Here is a 24,936-nt window from a genome sequence, read left to right as displayed (position 1 = left end):
TCTCTCTCTCTCTCTCTCACTCTCTCTCTCTCTCTCTCTCTCTCTCTCTCTCTCTCTCTCTCTCTCTCTCTCTCTCTCTCTCTCTCTCTCTCTCTCTCTCTCTCTCTCTCTCTCTCTCTCTCTCTCTCTCTCTCTCTCTCTCTCTCTCTCTCTCTCTCTCTCTCTCTCTCTCTCTCTCTCTCTCTCTCTCTCTGAGAGGCTCAGAAAAACAGTGTCAGCAATAAGGAGAGGTGAGGAGCCCGCACGCAATCACACTTCATCCCAATCTCCACATATTGGCCATCAGAATGAGGATGGCTTATCTCGCCAAGGTATAGGGAGGATACTTGCATGTATGTTTATTTTATTTATTTTTACAACTTTTTTTAACTAGGCAAGTCAGTTAAGAACAAATTCTTATTTACAATGACAGCCTACCAAAAGGCAAAGGATTAAAAATAAAAATATAGAACAAAACACACATCACGACAACAGAAAGACCACAACACTACATAAAGAGAGACATAAGACAACAACATAGCATGGCAGCAACACATGAAAACACAGCATGGTAGCAACACAACATGACAACAACATGGTAGCAACACAACATGGCAGCAGCACAACATGGTAGCAGCACAAAACATGGTACAAAAGTTTTTGGGCACAGACAACAGCACAAAAGGGCAAGAAGATAGAATGAAGCAGTATAGTTAACAGTAGGTTAGATCAGTGTACTGTTTGTAGGGTATTTATCTCATATTAAGCTTTGTCTGTCTAATGTATGCAAACTGAAAGAGCTGTAATGCTTCACATAGTCATGAAAGCATTTGTCGCATCTGCCCTTATGTTCACCTCAAGCAGTAAACTAAGAGAAGTGTTGCTTTGGTGCTAATGAACCCTGTTTGTTTTTGGTGTTTGTTAGATGTGTTTGCCAGAAAGGACAACAAACTGCAAAAACACACACACACACACACACACACACACACACACACACACACACACACACACACACACACACACACACACACACACACACACACACACACACACACACACACACACACACACATTCCCCCCCCTTTGACCAACAGAGACCAGAAAGACATTGACATGACCCAGATAATTGGCCGAAAGTCTTGCCTCCACAATTTGATCAATTTGCCATTTCCTCCCAGTGCTGGCCGACCCTGTCCCCCACAGCTACTCTCCAGTCCCCCACGCCAAGCCATGCGCACGATTCCCTGCATGCTGGAGCCCCTGCCTCCACTGCTGTCTTTCTCCCCTTTTCCCCCAAATCACTGTTAAGCCTGCCTGATGCCTGCTGCCTGCTGCCGGCCGGCACACAAACATGCTCTTGCTCCTGTCATCTCTGTAGCAGGACAGGGACAGAAGGAAAATGGCTGACAGTTTGTCTTGTACCATATGCCATGTGGCAGCAAAGCCCAACTGATATGTAGAGAGTTCGGGCTCCTGCCAGAGGCTCATTGGGTGTATTTTGTTCTCTTACTCTGCATCTGCTTGTATCTCAGGCAGAAATGTGAAACAAAATCACAGTCTGGCCTCACCAGGCCGGATATATGGTCCATGCCTACAGTGGGATCGCCTTTGATAGTTATTTGCACAATATTGTAGACAGCACTCATGATATTTAGGATGCAGGAAGCAGTGATACCACAGTACTCATGATATTTAGGATGCAGGAAGCAGTGATACCACAGTACTCATGATATTTAGGATGCAGGAAGCAGTGATACCACAGTACTCGTGATATTTATACCTTTTGTTGGAGAATTCTTTCTTTCCTGAAAATATTTCCTCTTTAAAAAATGATATTGGCTGATTAAAATAAAATACTCTGCTCTGGATGTCGAAGGTTCAACTTTCAAGTACTCCCAGTTATACAGTATATCATGAGTTTCTCACAGAAGTCAATATGACTTGAACAATGTCTTCAGTTATGGTAATAAAACTTTTAAATGCTTGCACACTCTTAGAAAAAAAGGTTCCAAAAGTGTTCTGCGGCTGTCCCCATAGTAGAACCCTTTTGGGGTTCTACATCGAACCCCAAAGGGTTCTACCTGGAACCAAAAGGGGTTTTTCAAAGGGTTCTCCTACGGAGACAGCCAAAGAACTATTTTTGGTTTTAGATTTCACCTTTTTTCTATGAGTGTAGAGTAAACAAATGTAAACAAAATATCAATTTAGATTCATCTGATTCAAAGGACATCCTCACTTCACTCTTTTGTGTCAGATTGTAAACATAAAACGTTGACTTAGTCATGGACCCCCCATATCCGGCCAACACATAGAAACACAAATCATAAAAATAAAGGACATAGAATTCCCACCCAAATCACACCCTGACCAAACCAAAAAGAGACATAAAAAAGGTTCTCTCATGTCAGGGCGTGACAGTACCCCTCCCCCCCAAAGGTGCGGACTCCGGATGCAAAACCGAAATTTATAGGGGAGGGTCTGGGTCGGCATCTATCCGCGGTAGCAGCTCTGGTGTGGGACATAGACCCCGCTCCACCTCTGGCTCACCCCGCTTTGGTGGCGCCTCTGGTGTGAGGACCCTCGCCGCCGACCCCGGACTGGGGACCCTCTCTGCGGGCCCCGGACTGGGGACCCTCGCAGCTGGCCCCAGACTGGGCACCCTCGTTGCAGGCACCGGACTGGGCACCCTCGTTCTTCGGGCCCAGGACTGGGCACCCTCGTTGCAGGCCCCGGACTGGGCACCCTCGTCACGGAGCCAGGACTGGGCACCCTCGTTGCGGGCCCAGGACTGGGCGCCCTAGTTGCGGGCCCGGACTGGGCACCCTCGTTGTGGGCCCCGGACTGGGCAACCTCGTTGCGGGCCCCGGACTGAGCACCCTCGTTGCGGAACTGGAGACCGTCACTGGAGGCTCCCGGACTGGAGACTGTCGCTGGAGGCTCTATACTGGAGGCCGCCGTTGGAGCTTCGTGCATGACTCCTCTGGGAGGTTTCGTGCCATGGATCATCGCTGGAGGTTTCTTGCCATGGATCATCACTAGAGGCTTCTTGCCATTGATCATCACTGGAGGCTTCGTGCCATGGATCATCGCTGGAGGTTTCTTGCCATTGATCATCACTGGGCTTCTTGCCATTGATCATCACTGGAGGCCGTGCCATGGATCATCGCTGGAGGTTTCTTGCCATTGATCATCACTGGAGGCTTCTTGCCATTGATCATCACTGGAAGCCGTGCCATGGATCATCGCTGGAGGTTTCTTGCCATTGATCATCACTGGAGGCTTCTTGCCATTGATCATCACTGGAAGCCGTGCCATGGATCATCACTGGAGGCTTCTTGCCATGGATCATCACACTGGAGGCTTAGTGCCATGGATCATCACTGGAGGCTTCGTGTCATGGATCATCACTGGAGGCTTCTTCCCATGGATCATCACTGGAGGCTTCTTCCTGGGCGCAGGCACAGGACTCACCAGGCTGGGAGACACACAGGAGGCCTGGTCCTTGAAGCAGGCACAGGACTCACCGGGCTGGAGAGACACACAGGAGGCCTGGTGCATGGGACCAGGCATCGGATACACTGGGCCGTGAAGGCACACTGGTGGTCTCGGCGCAGAGCTGGCACAGCCCGTTCTGGCTGGATGCCCACTTCCACCCAGCAAATGCGGGGCTGGCACAGAGCACACCGGCCTGCGAATGCTCCTCGAGACACCCGTGCACATCACCCCATAACACGGTGCCTGACAAGTCCATGATAAAGCTCCTACGGTAAGCAGGGGGAGTTGGCTCAGGTCTAAACTCAGACTCCGCAATCTCTCATGTGCCCCAATTCTTGTGCCTGCTTCGCTGACTTGCCTCCTCATATAGCCGCCGATCTGACTTAGCTGCCTCCATCTCCTCCCTCGGACGGCGATACTCCCGGCCTGCTTCCAGGGTCCTTTCCGTCCAGGATCTCCTCCCATGTCCAGGAGTCCTCTTTACCACGCTGCTTGGTCCTTTGGTGATGGTGGTTCTGTCTTCCTGGAAGGAATAAGTGGACCAAAGTGCAGCGTAGTGAGCGTTCATTTTCCTTTTATTTTTGGGATGACGCCAACAAAACAAAAACAAAATAACAACCGTGAAGCTCACAGAGTATAGTGCCACAAACAAAGTTAACTACCCACACTGAAAGGAGGGAAAAAGGGCTACCTGGGTATGATTCTCAATCAGAGACAACGATAGACAGCTGTCCTGATTGAGAACCATACATAGAAACACAAATCATAGAAATAAAGGACATAGAATGCCCACCCAAATCACACCTGACCAAACCAAAAGAGACATAAAAAGGCTCTCTAAGGTCAGGGGCGGTGACACCCCTCATGCAACCAATTAGAAATATGAGCGTTTGGGCGTGTTGTCTGACTAGGTGTGACTGGTTCAGCAATGATGACTACACCCAATAAATGTAGGCTAACACAACAGAGCTCTTAGAGACAGAGCTGTCAGTCAAATACATTACAACGTCAGACTAATATCACCAGACCAACATTCAACAAGCCAGGGTGCTAAACTTCAGTCTGACACCTACAGCTATGTATCTACTGTCTTAGTACTTATCCTGTCATGAGCTTCAAACAACACAATTATACTTTGAATATATTCACACATTGCACATTATGACTCTGCAATACATTTTCTAAATCTGCCAAAACATTTCCATAAATTGACTTGTCAGTCAACACCTCAGGAATGAGTCATAGACAGACAGTAGCCAGGTTGACATACTGTGCCACAATGGCTGGCTCGCTCTCCACTGCCTTCTCAGCTCCGAGGGCTCTGAGTGTCCGGTGTGTGTGTATGTGTGTATGTATGTGTGCAGGCGTGTTTGTATGTGTAGACAGGTGATTGACAGGTGCCTTGGGGACCTAAAGGGGAGAGTGGGGTGCAGTCTACGTGCAGAGAGGTGGGGAGCTGTGCCACAGGTAAGGAGATGCCAGAGCAAGGGATGGAGGCAGAGTGATAACACTGCCAGGCAGATGTGACACAGGTGAGGACAGAGTTGAGCCCCTCCCAGGCTCCTCAATGATGCCCCTTTACTTCCTATGGACAGATGGCACAGAGTTGCCCCATCCATAGGAGACAACACACACACACACACACACACCATGAGACAGTTACAAATACAGACACACAAACAAAGCGTTGTGTTCTTGCTCGTCCTTACACTCCTTACTGCTCTACTCTGATCTGTCTATCTATCTTGGTTTTTTTCTCTCGGACTGTCAACCTAAATAACTGGAGCTAATTTAATTCAATTACAAATTCAATTCTGAATTATGTAAGAGTTTCCCACACCCCCCTCCCCCTCTATTCCAATCTCTTTCTAAAACCTCAGCCTCCCTCTCTTCCAGTAGTCTCATCTACGGCCACTTGCCTTTGATCACTGCCCAGCCTCATTTCTCTCCAACCTTTTAGCACATATTAGATCCATAACTTCAGAAGAAATGATTGACCTGTCTTTTGACTAGCCGTCTGACCACCCTCACCTCCTTCCCACACACAACTCCGACGACAGGCGCCTGAGTGCAACCCCCTCCCTCAATCCCTTCTTCTTCATCACTTTCGTCTTGATTGAACTTGTCTGGAAGTTTAACCCCAGCTGTGCCTGGTCTCTGTGGTGCCTAGCCGGGCGTCTCCGGTTCCCGTCGTCTTCATCACCCCATGGAGGACCTTCATTAATCCAACATCTCTCAGAGACAGAGCATCAGACTACTCACGGTGTTACCACTACACCACCATGTGATCACCCACCAGACCATCTGTACTGGAAGTACTGCTGATGACCCCATTATACCATAGTATCCTCTTTCTCACCACTCCTAAATAAGGCCTGGAAACTATAGATTTATAATAGAACCTGTTACTGTACATAAAAAATATCCTTACTTTTATTGATAAGCCAAAATCAGAGGCATAATAAAACATGGTAACCTCACTGTTGGTCCTAGTGCTCTATCTGGAGCTAACAGTTCAAAGACTACCTTAAACAATGCTGTGTCCAATGGGGCAGCAAATTAAGCCATCTGAAATACTTTGAGTTCAGGCCAAGCCAAACTGCAAATGGAGAATAAATTAAATAATTGACCAGCTACAGTAGATAGCAACCAAAGTAAAATAACTGGTAGTTAGATGATCAAGTGGGAAATAGTTTTATGGAAAGTAGAGAGAGAGAGAGAGAGAGAGAGAGAGAGAGAGAGAGAGAGAGAGAGAGAGAGAGAGAGAGAGAGAGAGAGAGAGAGAGAGTGAGTGAGTGAGTGAGTGGTGGTGGTGGTGGTGAGGTGGTGGTGAGTGAGTGAGTGAGTGGTGGTGAGTGGTGAGTGAGTGAGTGAGTGAGTGAGAGAGAGAGAGAGAGAGAGAGAGAGAGAGAGAGAGAGAAAGAAAGAAAAGAAAGAAAGAAAGAAAGAAAGAAAGAAAGAAAGAAAGAAAGAAAGAAAGAAAGAAAGAAAGAAAGAAAGAAAGAAAGAAAGAAGCAACAGAAGTAGGTCAATCAATGAGTGCGGGAGCCCAACAGGGCCGAGACACAGCTGCCCATGGGGACCTAGCCGCCTCCCAACCATAACAGAACAGCCAACAACACTGGCCTGTGGAGGGGCACAGTCTAACCACTACCAAGACTACCTGAGAGAAGGGGAAGTCTCTAGAGCAAGCAGACTAACTGTTTTCTACCTTCTGCAATATATCAGTGGAACAGGTTAAGAATGTGTTTTATATCCATTATAAAATAATAATTTGAATCACATTTTAAACAATAGAATAACATTTTAAAAAAAGAACAACAATGGAAGCATCTTAATAGTTGGCTGTGGAACAACAACCATGTATATTTTTCCATGCAGATATATGATTAATTGATTAGAGTGGATTATATTTTATTCAGGGCCTGTGCAAAGGCAACACAGCGCCCATATGCCCTGAGTTTCACCACTCAGTCATGTTGCATCAGCCAGTGGACTGAGTCAGAGATGCTGCCACCAAACTCCGCTGCTTGTCACTGCCACTCAGCTGCCATTGTGAAGTGTTTCTCTCCTCCCCCCATTAGTCACTCATTTCCAACACTGTCGCAAATGGAAGCCCTCTGTGGGGGCCCTAAACAGGGGAAAAGCAGCCTTCATTCATGTTTCAGTATACATGGGCACTAGAAAAGAAACAAGCTTGATATCTCTTAAGTAGCTAATGTTCCTATCCTATTTGGTCATGAGGTGCGCTTTTGAAATAAGTCCTCAGTAGTGACCTGACTGTCTCTGCAGGTGATTTCAAACAATCAGCGAACCACGGAGGGTCAAAGTTCCTGGACAACCAATTAGATCATGACCCATAAGGGACAGATATGGGGTGAGGTTTAGTAAAGGTCGGCCAGGGTCAAGGAGTGTCTTGCATTCCAGACTCTTAATCCTCTCGGCAGTCTGGAACCCCCTCTGTTCGCCAACAAGCACGGGTTTGGTGATTGATTGAATGAAGAGACTTAAAATAAATGGCCCTGCTCAGGAAAGTGCATGTTTTAACCCACCTACCCCCTAACCCTCCCTATCCTCTGTCCTCTCTTCCCACTCCCTGGAAAGCAGAGTACTGAGGATGTGGGTAATTTGTCAGACCCCCTCCCCGCCTGTTGGAGGGCTCCTGGGACATTTTGGGCCGTGTCGCCAGGGCGGGGGCACCCAAACATGGCAGTAGTGGCTGTGGTGGTGGAGGCCTGGGATTCTGGGCAGGGGAATGTCCATCCATCAGTCCTGTGACAGCCATGACACACAACCCCGCAGCACTTGTGCCCCTTCCTCTCTCCCCCCTCTATCGTCTCTCCCTCCATACAGACTGTGCTGACTCGCTTGCCATTTACTCCATTTACGCTTGCAATTCCCAACACACGCAGCTAGTATTCTAGTATTGCTCCATCTGTGCTGGAGTGTACATAACACAGGGTCTGGGAGCTGCAAGGCACACCAGGCGTCAGCATTACAGTGCTTGCGTTGGAGTAGTCTCCTGCTGTGCCTTAAATCGCCCCCCTGCCCTATCCTACACAGAGCCACACATACAGAAACATAATGTAGCCATGGAAGCGGTGGGCCCTGAAGCGTATAGGAGAAACGTGAACCCCCTGTATGAGCCATTAAGAGAGTAAATGAATAACAAGAGGAGCTTCCATTTCCTCAATGCCATCTCTGCCTTATGGTCAGGGCCTGAGCTCTGGCCTCTCTTTCGCTCCTGGGGGTTCCTAAGCGTGTGTGTGTGTGTGTGCGTGTGAGTGTATTTTGCTGTATGTGTGTGCAGATTGAGTGATGTGTTGTGTGTGGCTGCCCTGGGGTAGCCTGTCGTCCACTCAGCAGGACAGGGCTAATTCTCTGCAGGAGGCCAGAGCGCAGCACCTCATCCATCTCTCCACTGGGGAAGGCCTGCCGACAAACAGACAGACAGACAGACAGACAGACAGACAGACAGACAGACAGACAGACAGACAGACAGACAGACAGACAGACAGACAGACAGACAGACAGACAGACAGACAGACAGACAGACAGACAGACAGACAGACAGACAGACCGAGACAGACAGACAGACAGACCGACAGACAGACAGACAGACAGACAGACAGACAGACAGACAGACAGACAGACAGACAGACAGACAGACAGACAGACAGACAGACAGACAGACAGACAGACAGACAGACAGACAGACAGACCCACTGGACATCTATCACACACCAAACACTAGTATATATGTATATATACAATCTATGTGCTTGTGTATTGTTAGGTTTGGTTATTCAATTCAATCGTGAATTAAATCGTTATTATGAATTGTTGTAAATTGTTGCAAATTATCTTAAAATGGATTAATAGGACATTAAAAGAAAACACGTACCATAAATAGTAAAAGTGAAACATAAATAGTAAAAGTGAAACATAAATAGCTAATATATTGATTGGTATTATAATAACACTGCCATTGAATATGTTGTGTTAATTCTCCCAGAATACTGTTATGTAGTCTGGCATGCGAAGGGTGTGGCAACGGGGAGTTCTGGCACTGTATCCCATAATTGGTTGGAATGACAGTGATGAGGTGAGACTTGATAGGTGGACGTAAAACTCTTCTCACGGCTGCTACGATACAGATCACTTCAAAATGGAAATAGCATTTAAATGAGGAACAGGAGCCTTCCTTTTGTTTCACTGTGTTGACAATATCCCCATGACAATGACAGTGGAACTACAGGAACAAATAAAGGAACCGTTTTAATATGTTTGTTTACTTCCTGATAAAGTTTGCTCTTTGACCTCTTGTGTCGCCATGCCGAAATGAATCCTGTCTGTCCCTGTCTGGCGGCATCACCATCCGTGGCTCTGAATCACAGAGCAGATGAAAACACACACACACAGACACGCACAAACACGTAGACACACAGGCACACATAAACCCACAGACACCATCACTGACCCCGTTGAGCAGGGCTGGGTGTGCAGATTCATGGGACGTGAGAAATAGCTCCAGTCCCCTTGTGTTGATGAAGGATCTGAGGCCTGAGAAGAAGCACGCTGGGAATTTTCATGCCTCAGCGTGAAGCCAGGATCCTCTCACACTCTGGCCATCTCAGATGCCACTCACACCCCTTCCCCTTCCTGACCTCCCTTCTGTGTTCTCTCTTCTAGTCTATCCTCTCCCTCACACCCCTTCCCCTTCCTGGGACCTCCCTTCTGTGTTCTCTTCTAGTCTATCCTCTCCACGCACTAACCTTCCCAAGAACGTCACACAACAACCACCACACAGCAATCAAGGCCTCCAGCTCTTTACCGTACCCGGTGCCTATGATTCGTGTACTTATGTCAGAGCCTGACAATAGCAATAGTGTACGCGTAACTAAGGAGGCAAGAGAAGACAAGCAGAGCAGATGAAGACAGTGAGATGTCCTTGATATTGTGGCAGCAGTGTAGTGACAGTATATTGTGTGACAGTTCAGCACAGCAGCCTGTGAGGTGGAAGGTTTATATCTCCTGACGTGCCTGAGTCATCGGTGCCTCATGTCTCTGCTCTTTCATTATGACAGGATAAGGTGTGTCTGTGTCTCTTTGTGTGTGTGTGTGTGTGTGTGTGTGTGTGTGTGTGTGTGTGTGTGTGTGTGTGTGTGTGTGTGTGTGTGTGTGTGTGTGTGTGTGTGTGTGTGTGTGTGTGTGTGTGTGTGTGTGTGTGTGTGTGTGTGTGTGTGTGTGTGTGTGTGTGTGTGTGTGTGTGTGTGTGTGTGTGTGTGTGTGTGTGTGTGTCTCTTTGTGTGTGTGTCTGTTTGTGTGTGTGTGTGTGTGTGTGTGTGTGTGTGTGTGTGTGTGTGTGTGTGTGTGTGTGTGTGTGTGTGTGTGTGTGTGTGTGTGTGTGTGTGTGTGTGTGTGTGTGTGTGTGTGTGTGTGTGTGTGTGTGTGTGCGTGTGCGTGCGCGTGCGCGCGTGTGTGTGTGTGTTGTACTCTGTGCTGATGGCCAGTGTTCATCTGCATTAGTGTTTGAGGGGACCTGTCCAGCAGCTTTACTGCAAGGATTCGCTATTGCTCTGGAGCACTGGTCGTTCAAGACCGAAATATGCTGCATTCAACTGTTTTGCAATATGATCCCACATGAACTAATGTGCTTCTAATACACCTATAAACTGCCGGAGAGATGGTCATGAGATAGAGTGTTGTAGACTAATATACTGTATAGAAAGAGCTCAGCACCTCACTGAGACTATTGAGAGAGATGGAGAGGAAACTGAGATGTACAGACTCATTTCCAGAGATGTTCAGACTGGCAAGGATCATTTAAGATGAACAGGAAACATCTTTTCCAACTGTGAACGTTATGCTAACATACTGCTGTGTCTGGAATAACGATACAGTTGAGAGTGAGATGGGCTGGAAATAGAGAAAGAGTGTAAGAGAGAGAGCTGTAGACTCATCCACAAAGACAAGTAGGATAAAGACGTGTATCCATTTGAAATGCAGAGAAGGTGGTACTGGGCTCCGCCCTCCTTAATGCACTGTCCTCTGTGTGGTTTTAAGTGGCCTGGCAGGCCGTTTGAAGGAGGGCCATCCGTTCTCATACGACTGCTCAGCCAGGATTGAATTAACGTCTCACACACACACAAACACACACGCACACACTAGGCTTCCCTACACACACACCCTACCCCCTTTAACCCCCCTCTTCACCACCACCCATTTCACAGTGACTTGTTGCTGATTTATCTGATGGTAGGAATTCTGTGAAGGATCCCTACTGTAACCTTTTCCCCTCACCAGATGTTCCGTCTGACAACACAATAATGTTCATCCCCAAATCCCCATGCAAACATATCAAGTGGCTGCTATGTGTTTGTGGCAAGGCCGGGAGAAATGACAGAGATGGGAGTGGGAATGGATTTTAAACAGAGCCAGTGTGGTGCAGTGAGCAGGCGGCCATATGCTCACTGACGACAGGGGATGACCTAAGGAGGAGGGGGTGATCCCTTAATTGATTCTTAGGCTAAGTGGTGTATAAGGAGATCATACAAAAAATTCTCACCTAACGCACCTGTCAAACCCAAACTACACCGTTAATATGATAGATAATATGTTCTTAGTTAGACTGATGAACACTCAGGCTGAGGAGATGGAAAAGACGTCATGGAAACCTTCCTCCCTATCATCAACATGACCTTTGTAATATAGGTCATGTAGAGTGGTTATCAAACATACTCTGTGTTTAAGAGTTCGAAGTATCTCCTATCATGTGTCGCCATTCGTGTATTCCATCATCCACATTACATTTACACATTTAATCTCCTGAATTTGAAGAAAACATGAAAACTGTCAGCAGGCTGAAAGACAAGCCGTAAAAGGCAAGGCAGCCTTCACAACAACAAACCGTTGAGTAAGGTGAACTACAGCGTGGTTATCCAGTGAGAGTGTAACGTATATCAAAGATAGGCCAGAGACAATCACCAGGGTTACAGACAGCTTTGGTCTCTCTCTGACACCACTACACCTCAGTTCTACTTGGCTGGGTAATGGCTGCAAGACACACATACAGCTCACCGGGGAGAGAGGGAGCAGAGAGAGAGAGAGAGGGAGGAGAGGGGGAGCAGAGAGAGAGAGAGAGAGAGGAGGAGAGGGGGAGCAGAGAGAGAGAGAGAGAGAGAGGAGGAGAGGGGAGACCGAGCGTTGTCAAGGGGCCTGACGGCTTCGACAGTCCCAGCCAATATTTGTCACTTTCAGAGTGCATGAATTCTTGATTTGATGTGCCTTAATTGATTCAGCTCTGCTCGGTGCTGGCTGTCTGTCAGAGTGGGGCTTCTCTCTCTCTCTCACTCCCACACCAGCCAGGCTGCTGAGAGACTCATTTCCCTGGGACGTAGGAGGGATGAGGGTAGAAGGGAGGATGGGAGAGGAAGCGAGAGTGCAGCCGGTGCCCTCGAGGTGACCCCTTCCATGACACCATGAGCCCCACACAGCAGACATGTTGGAGGATCAAGTGTTTCAAAGTGAAACAGACAGAGAGATAAAAATATGACTGCATAGCTAAGGCCTTGCTTGGATGGATTAGGCCAAGGAGCGTTTTCGTTGTATGAAGCAGTCGTCATGTGTCTGGAGCCCAGGTGTCAAGTTGCCCTGTCGTTAGGGTGTCACATGGAGGGTGAAATACAGGAAAACAGGCAAAAAATGTGGCAAGTATTGTCAGCAAGTCTTAAAGATAGAAGATGCCTCTGTCTTCTATGATGACTTCATCTTGAACCATTTTTTTCTGTCATTGTGTCACTATAATTTCTCTGCCATGTTACTATGGTTTTCCACAAAGGTTAGCAACTATGTCTTTAAGGGTGTGCGGTTCAATTGTGAGTGTCTTACCAAGGTAAAGTGCTTGCATTTACCTTGGTTGTCCTCCCAAGCCTTGGCCCACTCAAGAGGCTCGACCAAAATATATTTATTTTCTCCCTTTAAACTGTTGTGTCAGAAATGTACAATACAGCTGAGTGGTTTATCTTGAGAGTGCTGCCTTTTCCTAATAGCCTTGAGGTAAAATAATGGTAAAGGACTGAAGGACGAAGAATTTGTTTCATAAGAGCCTGTATGGAATAAAAAAAACTAATGTGTGGAGAGGAGAGAACAGTTCAATGACAAGTTGAGGGGGGAGGGGGAGCATACAGACAGAATATATTCATGAATTTAATGTGTGTGTGTGTGTGTGTGTGTGTGTGTGTGTGTGTGTGTGTGTGTGTGTGTGTGTGTGTGTGTGTGTGTGTGTGTGTGTGTGTGTGTGTGTGTGTGTGTGTGTGTGTGTGTGTGTGTGTGTGTGTGTGTGTGGCAGTTGTGCATCAACGATAGTTATGAATTTATATGATAGTTATGTATAGATGGTAGTTATATGATAGTTATGAATTTATATGATAGTTATGTATAGATGGTAGTTATATGATAGTTATGAATTTATATGATAGTTATGTATAGATGGTAGTTATATGATAGTTATGAATTTATATGATAGTTATGTATAGATGGTAGTTATATGATAGTTATGAATTTATATGATAGTTATGTATAGATGGTAGTTATATGATAGTTATGAATTTATATGATAGTTATGTATAGATGGTAGTTATATGATAGTTATGAATTTATATGATAGTTATGTATAGATGGTAGTTATATGATAGTTATGAATTTATATGATAGTTATGTATAGATGGTAGTTATATGATAGTTATGAATTTATATGATAGTTATGTATAGATGGTAGTTATACATATCCAGTGGGGAGAACAAGTATTTGATACACTGCCGATTTTTAAGGTTTTCCTACTCACAAAGCATGTAGAGGTCTGTAATTTTTATCATAGGTACACTTCAACTGTGAGAGACGGAATCTAAAACAAAAATCCAGAAAATCACATTGTATGATTTTAAGTAATTAATTTACATTTTATTGCATGACGTACGTATTTGATACATCAGAAAAGCAGAACTTAATATTTGGTACAGAAACGTCTGTTTGGAATTACAGAGGTGATACGTTTCCTGTAGTTCTTGACCAGGTTCGCACACACCGAAGCATGGATTTTGGCCCACTCCTCCATACAGACCTCCAGATCCTTCAGGTTTCCTGGGGCTGTCGCTGGGCAATACGGACTTTCAACTCCTTCCAAAGACTTTCTATTGGGTTCAGGTCTGGAGACTGGCTAGGCCACTCCAGGACCTTGAGATGCTTCTTTACGGAGCCACTCCTTAGTTGCCCTGACTGTGTGTTTCGGGTCGTTGTCATGCTGGAAGACCCAGCCACGACCCATCTTCAAAGCTCTTACTGAGGGAAGGAGGTTGTTGGCCAAGATCTTGTGATACATGGCCCCATCCATCCTCCCCTCAATACGGTGCAGTCGTCCTGTCCCCTTTGCAGAAAAGCATTCCCAAAGAATGATGTTTCCACCTCCATGCTTCACAGTTGGGATGGTGTTCTTGGGGTTGTACTCATCCTTCTCCTTCCTCCAAACACGAGTCATCTGTGGAGCGAGTGGAGTTTAGACCAAAAGCTCAATTTTTGTCTCATCAGACCACATGACCTTCTCCCATTCCTCCTCTGGATCATTCAGATGGTCATTGGCAAACTTCAGACGGGCCTGGAGATGCGCTGGCTTGAGCAGGGGGACCTTGCGTGCGCTGCAGGATTTTAATCCATGACGGCGTAGTGTGTTACTAATGATTTTCTTTGAGACTGTGGTCCCAGCTCTCTTCAGGTCATTGACCAGGTCCTGCCGTGTAGTTCTGGGCTGATCCCTCACCTTCCTCATGATCATTGATGCCCCACGAGGTGAGATCTTGCATGGAGCCCCAGACCGAGGGTGATTGACCGTCATCTTGAACTTCTTCCATTTTCTAATAATTTCACCAACAGTTGTTACCTTCTCACCAAACTGCTTACCTATTGTCCTGTAGTCCATCCCAGCCCTGTACAGATCCACAATTGTATTCCTGATGTCCTTACACAGCTCTCTGGTCTTGGCCATTGTGGAGAGGTTGGAGTCTGTTTGATTGAGTGTGTGGACAGGTGTCTTTTATACAGGTAACGAGTTCAAACAGCTGCACTCAGGTAATGAGTGGAGAACAGGAGGGATTCTTAAAGAAAAACTAACAGGTCTGTGAGAGCTGAAATTCTTACTGGTTGGTAGGTGAACAAATACTTATGTCATGCAATAAAGTGCAAATTCATTACTTAAAAATCATACAATGTGGTTTTCTGGATTTTTGTTTTAGATTCCGTCTCTCACAGTTGAAGTGTACCCATGATATAAATGACAGACCTCTACATGCTTTGTAAGTGAGAAAACCTGCAAAACCGGCAGTGTATCAAATACTTGTACTCCCACTGTACAGTACCAGTCAAGAGTTTGGACACACTATCACATTCTTTATTTTTACTATTTTCTACATTGTAAAATAATAGTGAAGACATCAAAACTATGAAATAACACATATGGAATCATGTTGTAATCAAAAAAGTGATAAACTAATCAAAATATATTTTAGATTCTTCAAAGTAGCCACGCTTTGCCTTGATGACAGCTTTGCACACTCTTGGCATTCTCTCAACCAGCTTCATGAGAAATGCTTTTCTAACAGTCTTGAAGGAGTTCCCACATATGCTTTTTTTTACCCTTATTTTACCAGGTAAGTTGACTGAGAACACATCCTCATTTACTGCAATGACCTGGGGAATAGTTACAGGGGAGAGGAGGGGGATGAATGAGCCAATTGTAAACTTTTTTTACCTTCATTTAACTAGGCAAGTCAGTTAAGAACAAATTCTTATTTTCAATGACGGCCTAGGAACAGTGGGTTAACTGCCCGTTCAGGGGCAGAACGACAGATTTGTACCTTGTCAGCTCGAGGATATGAACTTGCAACCTTTCGGTTACTAGTCCAACGCTCTAAACACTAGGTTACCCTGCCGCCCAAATGATTAGGTGATTAGATGATTAGGTGGCATGAAGGCCAGATTGGGAATTTAGCCAGGACTCCGGGATAACACACCTACTCTTATGATAAGTGCCATTGGATCTTTAGTGACCACAGAGAGTCAGGACATCTGTTTAATGTCCCGTCCAAAAGACGCCACCCTACACTGGGTATTTGTTGGCAAGAGAAGGTGTTCCTAATGTTTTGTGTACTCAGTGTAAATGTACTTTATGTCTTTATCTGGATGTAAATGTAGTATTTAAATATTTAAATGTAGTACAAAGTAGTGACACGGTGTAGCTTTTTTTCTTGTTCTGAGCCTATTGAGCATTTGGTGAAAGGTTGCGCTTGCAAAAAGTAAAAACCTACTAAAAAAATCAGACCAATATATGTATGGCCACTTTCAACTGTCTCACAGTTAACATAATTCTAGTTCATCTGCCGTTTCATGTTGGTCCCACTCAAGGCGTCTGATAGCTTTAATCTTGGTCCAAGCTTGTCCTGCTTTCTGATTCATTGTGGATAACACCAAGCGAATCAGGGAGGCTCTCCCGACAATAAAGCACTAAGGAGGTGAACCAGAACTGTCACAGGAGAATTTAGATGTGTACTTGATTGCTTTTAAATTGAGTGCCACGGATATCTTGTGATCATGTTAAGTCTCTCTTGAAGGGCGAAAAGAGCCAAAGAAAAGCTCTCTAAAAGGGGCCGGAAATGTTCATCGCTGAGGAACAAGTTGCAAGTTGGAATAGTATTAAGCAGAGCCTAGAGGAGTCTGGCCCCAGCGCATCATGTGTGTGTGCTAATGTCACATTGATTATGCTGGTCGTAAACTGCCTTTGTTTGTTCCTCCGTCCCCCTGTCCGTCACACGTCTGCTGGGACGAGCCACAGTCACACTAAAAGCCCTCTTTTCAGTGTTTGCCACAGTTCTACGTTGCTGAGGAGGAGAAGGGCATTCCCATCGGAGGTCTCCCACTCACATTTGCCTCTGCAGTCTCATGTATTAATTGCTTTTTAATGTTTCCTTCTCTCCTGGATGCTGTTGAGTAAAAACAAATCAACAAGAATAGGGCATAAGCATTTCTCTGTTTGGGCCACGGCCCTGACTAAGAGGGTAGCCACTGAATAAACCATAAATGTAAGCTGGTGAATGAGGGAATCAGGATGGTAAAATACAACGTAAAAACGGGAGCCATTTGGCCTGCCGTATGCAGAGTCCCAAGTGTAACAGTCCCATCTGTGTACGTGCCACATGAAGGGAATCTGGTGTGATGAGGACGGAGGATTCTATGAACAAATGTGACATTTGTGACATGTCATTTCCCTCTTGGGCCACAATATTTCCCCCCATATGCACCAACTTTGGGCAAAATCCTACTTTTCAACATTCATTTTTAATACATGAACATGCAGAGAAACCTTGTGTACTGAGTTAATTGCACGTTGGTAGTACCATCTGTATGACTGCAACTGAGTGCAATAGTACCTTCATTATAAACCAGAAGTATAATCATAAACATCATATGACTCAACCACCCACAATTAGTCACTATGGCCAGAACATTGGCTAATTTAATCGTAGTCCTTACATACAAACGTCACATAATTACACCACAACCTCCATGACATCTCTTATCAGAACTGGTGGTGGTTAATTCAACCTAGGCTCTGATTGTGTAATTAATGTTCTGCAGGCCTATGTTCATCATCTATTCCTATCACACACACTGGACAGGACAGGACAGTGGTGGGTGTGCGCGGCAGAAATATTTGGTCTGGTCGTGAGCGCATGGGGCGTGAGGGGGACACAGAGTATTTGGGATAGAGTTACAGGGCTAGCATCTGCCATCTGGCCATCAGGCAGTCTTATCCATCATTGGCCAGCTCCACGACAAGCGTTTGTTTGGAGTCTCTGGGCCAGACAGGAATAAAATTAGCTTGATGATTAAGTTCCTCCTCAGCTCCGGCGGGAATAAGACCCACCATTTATTTTCATTACTTCCGCTAGTTGTATGGAGTCTCTCCATTAATTTCCCTGAACCGTCCGGATGCCTGCCTGTGAAACCTGTATCCCTCTCCTGAGCATGGATGGGTTGTTGCATAGGGGTTGTGATGTGTTGTCATTTCCAGCACTGTGCACGTTTAATCAAAGATATTCCCTCGTAAACACACAACTTTGATTTCTGGGCTCTTTGCATACATAATTGCACTCACTATAAGGTGACTTTATTGTTTGGAATCATTCCACATAACCTTATGACATTCAATATTGGCTTGGCCTTTTATAGGTATTCCTGAGAAAACCTTGCAAATGGGCAGAGGTTATAAAGATGGATTCTGTAGGTACATGAGATTTTATTTGTATCATTAGTGTGACCTAAACCTGGTTCTCTGTAACAAATGCGTTGCCACATGCAGGACTTGATATTTGAGTAACAGGAGCAAAAGTACTAAACTAACGTGTCATTAGAGAGGAGACCCATGCTACAGTACCTCAATTTACAACTGAGATTAACAACAGTGATACCAACAAACTAGACAAAGGCTCCCTAGCCAAATCCACCCACTGTTTTCCAAGTAGTTAGCAACAGGTGCACAGAATCAATCAATAAGTCCGATCAAGGTCACAGAAACACCACCAATTGACAACTATATCCTATTCAGCTAATTCGTTCTACTGTCATCAGTAAATATTATCTCTCTCGGTACTGAATAAGGGGACTTGATCATGACCTTGTGATATTCGTGCAATTGAAAGAGTGTCTGTGCATCATGTGCTGTAATCATGCCAGCCAAAGTGACTGTGTTGACCACTTATACAGCATGGCTGGGCTGGGCCTCAGGAGTGTAGAAGGACTTCATGGTGGAATAGAATGGAAGCCATAGCCAATCTTTGTCTTTAACACACACGTGCACGTTTCACATGCACAGATGCATACACAATGAGAGAGATAGCCCTCTTCATTTCCACACACACACACACACACACACACACACACACACACACACACACACACACACACACACACACACACACACACACACACACACACACACACACACACACACACACATACACACACACACACACACACACACACACACACACACACACACACACACACACACACACACACACACACACACACACACACACACACACACACACACACACACACACACACACTCTCACCCACTCTCAGAGATTTGTTACAACTTTTACCCTGGGTGCCTGTTAGAGGGAAATGAAGACATCTTGTACTTATTTAAAGCCTGTAGCCGTAACACCCTTGCCCCCAGTGTAAACCTGTGTGCTGAGCCCCAGTGAAGAGAGCGCTGTAGCTCTTTGTAATGTAGCGCTAACCCAGAGCTTTTGGAAAATGTACTACACGAGAGCTCAAGGCTTTTAAGTCCAGCCTCCCTCAACTGGGAGAGGAGAGCAGAGCAGAGGAGAAATAGGGGGCAGGGATAGAGCAGAGGAGAGTAGGGGGCAGGGATAGAGCAGAGGAGAGTAGGGGGCAGGGATAGAGCAGAGGAGAGTAGGGGGTCAGGGATAGAGCAGAGGAGAGTAAGGGGTCAGGGATAGAGCAGAGGAGAGTAGAGGGGCAGGGATAGAGCAGAGGAGAGTAGGGGGGCAGGGATAGAGCAGAGGAGAGTAGAGGGGCAGGGATAGAGCAGAGGAGAGTAGGGGGCAGGGATAGAGCAGAGGAGAGTAGAGGGGCAGGGATAGAGCAGAGGAAAGTAGGGGGACAGGGATAGAGCAGAGGAGAGTAGGGGGTCAGGGATAGAGCAGAGGAGAGTAGAGGGGCAGGGATAGAGCAGAGGAGAGTAGGGGGGCAGGGATAGAGCAGAGGAGAGTAGAGGGGCAGGGATAGAGCAGAGGAGAGTAGGGGGCAGGGATAGAGCAGAGGAGAGTAGAGGGGCAGGGATAGAGCAGAGGAAAGTAGGGGGACAGGGATAGAGCAGAGGAGAGTAGGGGGTCAGGGATAGAGCAGAGGAGAGTAGGGGGCAGGGATAGAGCAGAGGAGAGTAGGGGGCAGGGATAGAGCAGAGGGAGAGTAGGGGGCAGGGATAGAGCAGAGGAGAGTAGGGGGCAGGAATAGAGCAGAGGAGAGTAGGGGGCAGGGATAGAGCAGAGGAGAGTAGGGGGGCAGGGATAGAGCAGAGGAGAGTAGGGGGCAGGGATAGAGCAGAGGAGAGTAGGGGGGCAGGGATAGAGCAGAGGAGAGTAGGGGGGCAGGGATAGAGCAGAGGAGAGTAGGGGGGCAGGGATAGAGCAGAGGGACAGGACAGGACAGGACAGGAGGTGTACAACACAATGTCCTTGAACTGGAGCTGTGGGAAGAAAGATCCATTCCCAGACTTGGCACTTTAACCCCAACATTTTTATTTGTTTCACTATTTGTTTTGCCTTGTCCAGCTCCCTCTCTCTTTCTGGTTCTCTCTCTCCTTCATTCTAATTATATTATGTAAACAATTAATTTTGTTATGATGAGATCACTACAATGGATGTCAGTTCTGTGTTAACACTTCCATCCTCAGATAGTGACAACAAACCATGAAGAGAGAGAGCGATAGAGGCAGAGAGAAAAAAAGAGAGAGCAGAGAGAGCAGAGAGAGAGCAGAGAGAGAGAGAAGAGAGAGAGCGAGAGAGAGCATGGAGCAGGGTAGAATTACATTACTTCCCAGAACCATTGTTTGCCGAGGAGAGGAACCAATTTTCTCTAATGTGTTTCTGTGTTGTGTCCTGGTCCTCCCCCATTTTGCGCGTATGCCTAGAGAGAGGGGTCCTGGATGATGGGTCAGAGGGGAGAAAAGGAGGTGTGTCTGTGTCTATGTCTATGTGTGTGTGTGTGTGTGTGTGTGTGTGTGTGTGTGTGTGTGTGTGTGTGTGTGTGTGTGTGTGTGTGTGTGTGTGTGTGTGTGTGTGTGTGTGTGTGTGTGTGTGTGTGTGTGTGTGTGTGTGTGTGTGTGTGTGTGTGTGTGTGTGTGTGTGTGTGTGTGTGTGTGATACTCATAACGAGGATGTCAAATAAAGGGAAGAGAAGCTCCATTTCCCCGGCTGAAGGCACCCTGGGATGTGTAAGCAGGAGGAAATCTTAGAAGGAAGGGGAGAGAGTAGGTTACCACCGGTACCAGATTAACAGCTGCCCAGAGTAACAGCCCGGCCATGCTTATTTCTACAGCCAATTAAAACAACTTGCAGTCATGTTTCAACCGCAGGGCCCAGATTCCTCTGACCTTCTTAGCTCTCTTTCTCACTACAATGTTATTCCTGCTCCAAATTATCTATATTATTGCTAAATAAATACCTTTACACTTGGTATGTAATCTGCTCTCCTGTTGGAGGACAATCATCCAGTCTCGTGCTTATTCACCTTCCTCCGCCTCTCGCGTTTGACGATGTTATTATAAACCAGACCTCAGGTTTTTTCCCCACTTGTAATTATCAAGTTAAACTCATTTTGATAACCTTTTGCCATGCTGTCACACATTATTCTTGGTACTATGTAGTCCTAAGAGATACAGTTTACACACAATGAAGATTCCTATACATACGGTTGAAGTCGGAAGTTTACAAACACTTAGGTTAGAGTCATTAAAACTCAATTTTTAACCACGCCACAATTTTCAAGTAAACAAACCATAGTTTTGGCAAGTTGGTTTGGACATATATTTTGTGCATGACACATGTAATTTTTCCAACAATTGTTTATAGACAGATCATTTCACTTAAAATTCACTGTATCACAATTCCAGTGGGTCAGACGTTCACATACATGATGCTTCTGATAAGCTAATTGACATAATTTGAGTCAATTGGAGGTGTACCTGTGGATGTATTTCAAGGCCTACCTTCAAACTCAGTGCCTCTTTGCTTGACATCATGGGAAAATCAAAAGAAATCAGCCAAGACCTCAGAAAAACAATTGTAGACCTCCACAAGTCTGGTTCATCCTTGGGAGCAATTTCCAAATGCCTGAAGGTACTACGTTCATCTGTACAAACAATAGTAAGCAATTACAAACACCATGGGACCACGCAGCCATCATACCGCTCAGGAAGCAGACGCGTTCTGTCTTCTAGTGATGAACGTGCTTTGGTGCAAAGAGTGCAAATCAATCTCAGAACAACAGCAAAGGACCTTGTGAAGATGCTGGAGGAAACAGGTACTAAATAATCTATATCCACAGTAAAATGAGTCCTATATCGACATAACCTGAAAGGCCGCTCAGCAAGGAAGAAGCCACTGCTCTAAAACCGCCATAAAAAGCCAGACATGTGCAACTGCACATGTACTTTTGGAGAAATGTCCTCTGGTCTGATGAAACAAAAATAGAACTGTTTGGCCATAATGACCATCGTTATGTTTGGAGGAGAAATGCTTGCAAGCCGAAGAACACCATCCCAACTGTGAAGCACGGGGTGGCAGCATCATGTTGTGGGGTGCTTTGCTGCAGGAGGGACTGGTGCAATTCACAAAATAGATGTCATCATGAGGTAGGACAATTATGTGGATATATTGAAGCAACATCTCAAGACATCAGTCAGGAAGTTAAAGCTTGGTCGCAAATCTGTCTTCCAAATGGACAATGACCCCAAGCATACTTCCAAAGTTGTGGCAAAATGGCTTAAGGACAACAAAGTCAAGGTATTGGAGTGGCCATCACAAAACCCTGACCTCAATCCTATAGAAAATTTGTGGGCAGAACTGAAAAAGCGTGTGCGAGCAAGGAGGCCTACAAACCTGACTGTTACACCAGCTCTGTGTAATAGGTGCGTGCTGGTGGCAAGGAAGTCAGGAGCAGGAGAGTGAACTTGGTATAAACGGAGCAGTTTAATGAAAATTCAAAAACTCCAGAAACCAACATATACAAAATAAAATACGAGGGTGCAAAACCTGTCGCACACAAGAACATAACTTGCACCAATACAGAGGGTTAAATACACAACATGTAATTGATGGGATTGGAACCAGGTGTGATGGAAGACAAGACAAGCCTAATGGAAAATGAAAAATGGATCAGTGATGGCTAGAAGGTCGATGACGTCGACTGCCGAACACCACCCGAACAAGGAGAGGGACCGACTTCGGAGGAAGTCATGACAGTACCCCTCCCCCCCGCTAAATCCCATAGACAATTTGTGGGCAGAACTGAAAAAGCGCGTGCGTGCAAGTAAGCCTACAAACCTGACTCAGTTATACCAGCTCTGTCAGGAGGAATAGGCCAAAATCCACCCAACTTGTTGTGGGAAGCTTGTGGAGGCTTCCCGAAATGTTTGATCCAAGTTAAACTATTTAAAGGCCATGCTACCAAATACTAATTGAGTGTATGTAAACTTCTGACCCACTGGGAATGTGATGAAATAAATATTCTGACATTTCACTGTCTTAAAATAAAGTGGTGATCTTAACTGACTTAAGACAGACAATTTTTACTAGGATTAAATGTCAGAAATTGTGAATAACTGAGTTTAAATGTATTTGGCTAAGGTATGTAAACTTCTGACATCAACTGTAAATATAAGAATGCTCTTTTGTCTTGAATTGACGTAGAACTTGGCAGACCCACCCTAAAACCTTGCTTCTCCATAAACGCCTGGTTAAACTGAAAAATACAACCTCTGTCACACCTGTCACAGAAAGCGCTGAAGCCAAGGAGACCCCTGAACTGAACTTTTCTCGCAGGAACCTTTCCCTTTTGTATCTCTGCCGTCCCCATCCCATTTTGTGCTGCTGATTGCGATGCTGGAACCTTTGTTACCAGAGAGGCTCTTTGAGTTTGTCTCCTCGAGATTCCTCCCTGCGCGGCCGGGAATGACTGTCTAGCCCACTGGCTTTTTCATGTCGATGATTGGAAACAGATGTGGATGGCTTACAGCCCGGTGTCATCACTCACCCCTTAGCTCCACCTCTCCTCCATCCCTCAGTCCCCCATCCCCACCAGGCCCTCAGACTACCTGCCTCCCCCTCCTCAACCCATCACCCCTTTAGGGGGAGACGATGAACGTCAATTGGGACAAATCAGTATATCACCAGACCTTGTGTCTGCTACCCACTCAACCCATCCCCAACAACCTCCATAGTGGGACGTTCAGTGCTACACAACTGGGGATTACAGCTTAGTTCACCATACATTCACAACATATCTTCTTCTGTTCAATCTAGGAACAGTAACAGTGGTACTAGTAGCAGCGATGGCAGAAGACTCGACCAAACATGGAGCGCATCTTAAGCTGTTGTTTGTACTGAACTGCCATTGTTATAGATATACAGTAAAGGAGAGGAAAAAGGAACTGTCACTCATACCTTTCTCCACCCATTTTCTCCATTTCCCATCCATCCATTCACCCATCCAGTGTTACTCCCAGCCCAATCTGCTCCACTCTGACCCCAGACCGATGCACCTCCCTGGGCCTTTGAGCGAGACAGCCCGGTCTGCACCACACTCTGACAAATGAGGTGGCTGCTGAGCCTCTGTCTACAGGGGGCTTATTGGAAGACAGGCCTACTACCTGGAGGGAGGGTTCAGGGGGGAGCAGCCATGCAGCATGTTAGTTAACCTGCCTTAGACTACTGCTGCCCATACAGGCCTCCTCCTTCACTCCCACACAAATCATTCCACCACCCCAGAACATTCTCAGAGGGATGGAGGGGACTTGGGTTGGGAACAGGGGGAGAGGGAGAGAGGGGGATGATGGGGTAGAAAGACTCAGTGCCAGGCTGGGGGTCTCGTCGTGACTTTGCGGGGACAGACAGGGCAGCTGTCCAGCCAGTGGCAAGAGGACCGTACGTCCACAGTTTATTGGTCCTGACAGCCTTCACACTGAGGCTGTTATACTAGTTGTGGGATTCATAATTCGACACACATTTAGTGTAGTGGACAGCCACCACTGTGTCTGGACTGTTGTCAGGGCTTTTCTTGTCTTCTTCAGTCAAAGAGTAGAAAGCAGTCTGTGGTGGCATTAC

Source organism: Oncorhynchus gorbuscha, linkage group LG11 (genome assembly GCF_021184085.1).
Source record: "Oncorhynchus gorbuscha isolate QuinsamMale2020 ecotype Even-year linkage group LG11, OgorEven_v1.0, whole genome shotgun sequence".
In the NCBI taxonomy this organism is placed as follows: Eukaryota; Metazoa; Chordata; class Actinopteri; order Salmoniformes; family Salmonidae; genus Oncorhynchus; species Oncorhynchus gorbuscha.
Note: the sequence above shows the minus strand (reverse complement) of the source record.